The sequence below is a fragment of the Petaurus breviceps genome, unplaced genomic scaffold (assembly GCF_028583685.1).
Source record: "Petaurus breviceps papuanus isolate PSGF00001 unplaced genomic scaffold, PetGlider_PUasm1.0 90638, whole genome shotgun sequence".
NCBI lineage: Eukaryota > Metazoa > Chordata > Mammalia > Diprotodontia > Petauridae > Petaurus > Petaurus breviceps.
Window position 1 is genome coordinate 2,211,943 of NW_027187295.1, and position 7,069 is coordinate 2,219,011.

Below are 7,069 nucleotides of genomic sequence, written 5' to 3' on the forward strand. Positions count from 1 at the left end.
GACAGAGAGAGAGAGAGAGAGAGAGAGAGAGAGAGAGAGAGAGGTCATAGATTTAGATCTGAAAAAGACCTTAGACTCCTTCATTTTATAGGTAAGGAAATTGACTCAGAGAGAGGTTAAATAATTTGACCAGAATCATACAATTAGTGTTTAAGGCAGGATTTCAAGTCAGAGAAGAGAGGAAAGAAGACTGAAGGGGAAAAGAGAAGAGGAGAGAAGGATGGAAGAGAGGGGACAAGAGTAAAGAGTGTTTTGGAAGAGAATGGGGGGATTCATTCAATAGCTGAATGGACAGGGTTAACTTTGGAAAGCAGTGTAGATTAAGTTTGAAGAGAAAGAGGACATTTCTTTCCTTTGTACCTTGGTAGCGTATATTATTCCACTCTGCAGATCTATAAGCTGAGCACTGGGGCCACTAATATACTGAAGGTTGTTTTAATTTTTTTCTATTTAAGTGTTCTGTTTCACTTAACCATTACAAATTAATTAAAATTTACAATGTAATTAAATTTTCAAAGTATTATGTATCTAGAAAATTCAAGTAAGTGAAGTAAAAACTAAGAAAAAAAATCAGTTTATGTTTAATGTCTTCAGTATTACTGCTAATTCTCAAACATAGTAGAAATAATCATTTAGCTCACACAAATACCTTTTCTTCTTTCTATTTCATTTCTGTTATGAACTTACAGAATATTTACCTGATGGCCTCCAATGTGGAGTACATGACTAAGGAGTCCAAGAATCACAGCTTGCTCAATTTTATGAAATTTAATAATTTCCACCTGGCATCCAACCTTCATGTTAACCAATATGGCCGACTTATTGAAGTTTTTTTCTACTTAAATATCTATAAAAAGTGACTATTCATTTAACTTACCTGAGTTTTTAGAACTCATCTTTAGATTTCAATGATAATTCTAAATTAGCTTATAGATTTCTTGTTAAATGACTTCCCATTTCCAAAAAAGCTATATGGGGGGAAATGATTGAAAAGTTAATATGTTCCACTAAGATGAGGAATGTGTTTTTTCTGTCCTTGGAAAGCAGCAATCTGTCCAGACTCTGACCTTCTTAGAGATATTTATTTCTCAGCTATATGAACCATAAACTAATGTCTTAAATAGGCTACTGCAGATATTAAGAATTCTAATCATCTCACATTATCTTAGGCATTTTGAACTAATTATGTACTTATGTATCAGAATATAATTGCATAACACTATTAGAACATTAAGTCTACTGCTAAAGTGTAAAGGAGGAGGGAAAAAGGAGGCTTTTTCTCTGAGCTGAAGAATGCATTTGTAGATTTTGTATAACTGCATACATTCTAGTGATTATGTATCCCTGAAGGGATTCCACATGAAGAAAACATTGTGGAATAAGGTTAAAGCAATGTTTACACACAGACAACTTTGTGATGCAATGGGGAAAGCACTGGATTTGAAGTTAGAGGATTTAACTTTAAAATTACAGTATTGCTAATACTGGCTACATGGCCTGGGGCAAGAGATTGACTGTCTCTGTGCCTCAGCCCCTTCATCTGTGAAATGAAGGTGTTGGCCAGCTCAAGACCTTTCCAGTCCTAAAGCCTGTGAATTTTAGATACTCCACTTAGAGCTAAGGTAGGTTATAAAATCACAGGATTATAGGCTGTGTGATTATAGACTACATATATAATTGTAGGCTTGATGATTTTAATTTGATGAAAGTTTACTAACATGGGCAAACAGCTAAGGATATGTATTATATATGTGTGAAAATGTGTATATATGTATATGTATGTATATATGTGTACTATATGTACATATATATTGAATTCTCATCACTTTATCCCTGTAATCCAAGTCATGATGCATTTTTTAGTCCTCTCATCATATATAATATTGTACTATTCCATTATAATCTCTTTGTTTATGTTCTGCCAATATTACTTCTTATCACAAACTACAAGTATTCCATCTATAACTTTGCTGATTGCCTGCTTAATAGGACTCAAAATTGTTGGGTAAATAGCTGAGATATTTATAATAGCTAATAGCTAACATTTATAGAGCTTACTATATACCAGGCACTGTGCTAAATTCTTTACAATTATCATTATCTCATTTGATCCGTACAACAAACTTGGGATGTAGGTGCTATTATTATTTCAATTTTATAGATGACAAAACTGAGGCAGAGGATAAGTGACTTATCCAGGGTCATATAACTAATGTCTTGAGGTCAGGGAGAAGAATAATCATATCCCTAGGTGGATCTGAATCCTGGAGGGGTCACTAATGCCCATTGATCACGTTTTGTCACTTCTGGTTAACTTTGTACCAATACTAATACTTCTTTGGTTAAGAGCTGTAGAGTAACCAAAGAGGCTAAATATTTTGATCCATGTAAAGTTATCTTATTGGCTTTTTGCACTTTGATCTCATCAATGAAATAATTCTTGAAAATGTTAATGATCTCAAAGATCATCATGATCATTTTTCAATCCATTCATGAGCCTTTTAAACTTGATTAAACTATCTGTAACTCAGTTTCCCCCTCTATAAAATGAGAGCGTTGTTAAATTGTGTCTAAGTTCCTTTTCATCTCTAATTTTTTAATGCATTTTGTGGAGTTTGCTCCCTGGTGCTCTAATGTTACTCTACTGATGTATGGTGGTTTCATATGTCCATTGCTATGGAGGTACTACTAAAAAAAAGAAAATGCAAGTCCTGCACATCTTTTCATCCTGTGCGACTCTGGTCTTGTTTCTTTATGAATACTAAATTAAGGCTCTAACACATTAGAGGCCTTCCTTCCTTTTGAACTTTTAATATCTCACTAAAATCAATGTACCTCTAGGGCTGTCTATCTTTCTCACTACAGAATTAGCCAACATCTTCTTACAATTATCTCTTTCATTAAAGATGCCCTCTTCACATACCTTGGGAGGTTACTCTACTCAAATTTGGGGTGTATCTCTGGGGAAGAGCTGTCCTCAGTGATTGCTGAAAGAAAACTCAACCCACAATATCTAGCATGCCCCAAAGCATGATCATTATTCCCTCTAATTACCCTTCAGAACACTAACACAAGGTCTACTCAGCCTTCACGTCTCGTTCTATACTCTCTCCTCAATTCCACTTCTTCCTCTTAGGAACAATAATCAGCTTAAAATTACCACTGGTACTAGAAAGGGCATGTCAATCTACTGCCCTATAATTCCACTTAAAAAGTAACTATTGCAGAAGGTTCCTTTGCTTCCCTATCCCACTGAAGTCATTTGAAAATTACATAACACACAGCGTAAGAGCACCGGCTCCAGTGTTAAGAAGACCTGGAGATCGAATCCCGGGTTCAGACACTTAGCACCCACCCAGAAACACCTGGCCGTGTAACCTTGAGCAAGTTACTTAACCCCAATTGCTTAGGGGCAGCCAGGTGGCTCAGTGAGTAAGAGCACCGGCTCCAGTGTTGGGACGACCTGGAGATCGAATCCCGGGCTCAGACACTCAGCACCACACCCAGAAATAACTGGCCTTGTAACCTTGAGCAAGTTACTTAACCTCGATTGCTTAAAAAAAAAAAAAAATTATATAACATATGTAAGCAAAACCAGAAAATGTACACAAATAATTATGATAATGTAAATGAATAGAACATTAAAATGAAACAAAATTCCATATCAGTTCCTAGAGAAGAGATGAGAAGATGTACCTACTGGAGAGATGGGGTGGGGAGAGGAGACCTATGGAATTTTTCATCATTACCAATGCAGTCCTGTCAGTTAGCATTGTTGAAAATTTGGCATCTGTTACAAAGAAAAATTCATGGTTTGGGGGAGTTAGTAGTAAAGAAAAGGCTGAAGAAAAGAGAGAAAGAATATATCTAGAAGTAACTATGATATAAATAACAAAGTGCCTTAATATTAAAAAAAATTTTTTTTAATGAAAGAAAACAAAAGAATAAATACTTGGCATACAAAATTATTGTGCTTTTTCTGTGACAGGAATCAATGTGCGCATTTTTGGGACAATCATAATATTTTCTTCTAGAACAAAGATTATTTCAGTTCTTGGCAAAGCCAGTTCAGTTGGTCAATTTATAGTACTAAGGAGATGAGGGTTTATGGTGTAAAATTTCAAAAAACACAACTATTCAAAAGAGAAAACCTTTGTTTAATGTTCACCATGCCTCATCCTTGATGATTGTCCTATAAATATGTACCATCCTTCTAATGGAGACTCTTTGAATGAATGCTAATTAGTATAAGCATAGTGTCCAGAATGAGTGAGATCATATATCTGCTATCAGACTACATCCAGAATCAAAACCATGTTTAATACAGCTGAATCCCATTCAGAGGACAGTGGTAAAAAGAAAAGAATGCTGGATTTGTACTCAGAAGACCTGGGTTCAAATCCTGGCTCTGTTTCATACAAGCTATATGACCTTGGGCAAATCATTTAATCACTCTTGGCCTCAGTTTCCTAATCAGTAAACGAGGTACTGCTAGGATCCCTTCCAAATCTTAATATAATATCCATAATTAGATGAACGAGGTTGCTGAAAGGACTTGAAACTATGACATATGTGGATTCCATTAAAGAAACTGAGAATGTTTACCCAGAGAATAAGAAATTAAGCGGGGATATAATGCCCACTTATAAGCAGTGCTGCAATGTAAGAGAGGGGTTATTAAAATTGTTGTGGTTAGGACAGATTTAGAAAAAATAGGAAAAAAACTCAAAGAAAGAGATTTGGGTCCATAAAAGGAAAAAAAAAATAGTCATTATAATTTCCATCCAGAAAGTGGAATGGGTTGCTTTAAGCAGTTGGCTTTTCATCTTTAGAGGTTCCATTCATTGGAGTCTGTGTGTTCTGTTACAGTGAATACTTTAGAGGGATTCTTTTTAATAAGACTAGGGAATCTCTGAGGTGTATTTCAATTCAGATTCTGTGAATCAGTGCAAATTCACTAAGAACATATTCAAATCCCATGTCCTCCTCCTAAAATTATCCCATTCGTGTCACCACAGTATATCAAGCATACCACACATTTTGATGGGATAACATAATTTTAGTTTTTGTATTTTTTCTAATATAGTTTGAATTTTGAAGACAATATCCAGGTTATTAAACATCCTTTTATGGATCATTTGCTCACTATAAATAATGACCTTTAATTTGATAGCTTTGTTTTATGCCTTGTGGAGTTCTATCCTGATTTTCATCACTTTATATTGCCAAATAAATGTTTCTTGGAATATGTAAATTTTACAAGTGAGCTGTCAAATTAGAAGGTTTAATTTTTAGTGTTCTATTAACCTTTGTCATCATTTTGATGAAGAATATTCTTATTTAAGAAATACTATTGCAAGTCATTTGATTTCAGTTGTTTCAAAAAAAAATGATACCTGTTAAAATGAATGCTCACCTTTCTTGCCACAAAAGGAAATGGAAACAGATGACTCTAGAATACTTCCAAATGCCCATGACTTTACATCATGGTGACATTATCAGAGTGACCATAACAACTCAATAATTATTACCCTTAATAAATGCAGCACATAATTAGTTCAGAGACACAATGTGGAGAACTCCAACTTGTATATTCAGATTCTAGGGTAACAGTAAAACACCCCAGAATTCCTGTAGTTGCCAATTTGGATTGAAAGATCAATTAATGGAATATTCTAACTTTGTCTTAGGTACTCAGAAATATGAGCTATTAAAAAAAAAACACTAGAAATATGATCCACTTAGCAAATGTGGCTTCCAAAACTTCCAAATCCCCCCCCCCCCCAATTTAAAATTATCTCCCTTCAAAATGGTCTTTGACTTCAGAGGACTCGGGAATTTACAAGATTTCTATGTTTGTCCAGCACCAACAACCCCATGTCCACACATAGGACTTTGAGAGATTAACTGTATTTCCATGGACATTACTTTCCAATGAAGTATATTTAAGGTATCCCTGGATTCCTTTCAGAGTAAAGAAACAATATTTAGCCAACCTGTGCTTTGGGTCATTTTTTTTTCCACTTAGTATTTTTTTTTTCAATTACATGTAATGATAGTTTTTGGCATTCACTTTTCTAATATTTTAAGTACCAATTTTTTTCTCCCTTCCTCTCTCTGCCCCCCACTCCAAAGAGAGCAAACAATCTAATGTGGCTTGTACATATATAATCATATTAATCATATTTCCACATTACTTATGTTATGAAAGAAAAATCAGAAAAGGGGGAATACCATGAGAAAGAACAAAAAAAATCAAACAAAAAATGAAAAGAGTATGCTTCAATATGTATTCAGATTCCAATGCTCTTTCTCTGAATGTGAATATCATTTTCTGTCATGAATCTTTTGGAATTGTTTTGGATCATCATATTACTGAGAGGAGCTAAATTTATCATCACACAATACTTCTATTACTGTGTAAATGGTCTCTTGGTTCTGCTCTCTACCCAAAGCATCAGTTCTTTTAAGTCTTTCCAGGTTTTGCTGAAATCATCCTGTTCATTTCTTATAACACAATAGTATTCCATTACATTCATGTGCCACAACTTATTCAGTCATCCTGAATTGATGGGCATCCCCTCAACTGCCACCACAAAAAAGTTGCTATAAATATCTTTCATATATGTGAATCCTTTTTTCTTTTTTATGATCTCTCTGGGATACTGACCTAGTTGTTGATTATAGGGTATGACAGCTTTATAGTACTTTGGGTATAATTCCAAATTGTTGTCGGGAATGGTGAGAACAGTTCACAACTCCATCAACCATGTATTGGTGTTCCAATTTTCCCACATCATCTCCAATATTTATCATTTCCCTTTTCTGTCATATTAGGCAATGTGATAGGTATGAGGTGGTACCTCAGAATTGTTTTAATATGTATGTCTCCATTTAATAGTGATTTGGAGCATTTTTATATGACTATGGATAGCTTTGAGTTCTTCATCTGAAAACTGCCTGTTCATCTCCTTTGACCATTTATCAATTAGGGAACGACATCTATTCTAATAAATTTAACTCAGTTCTCTATATATTTTGAGAAATGAGGCACAAAAATTTGTTTCAC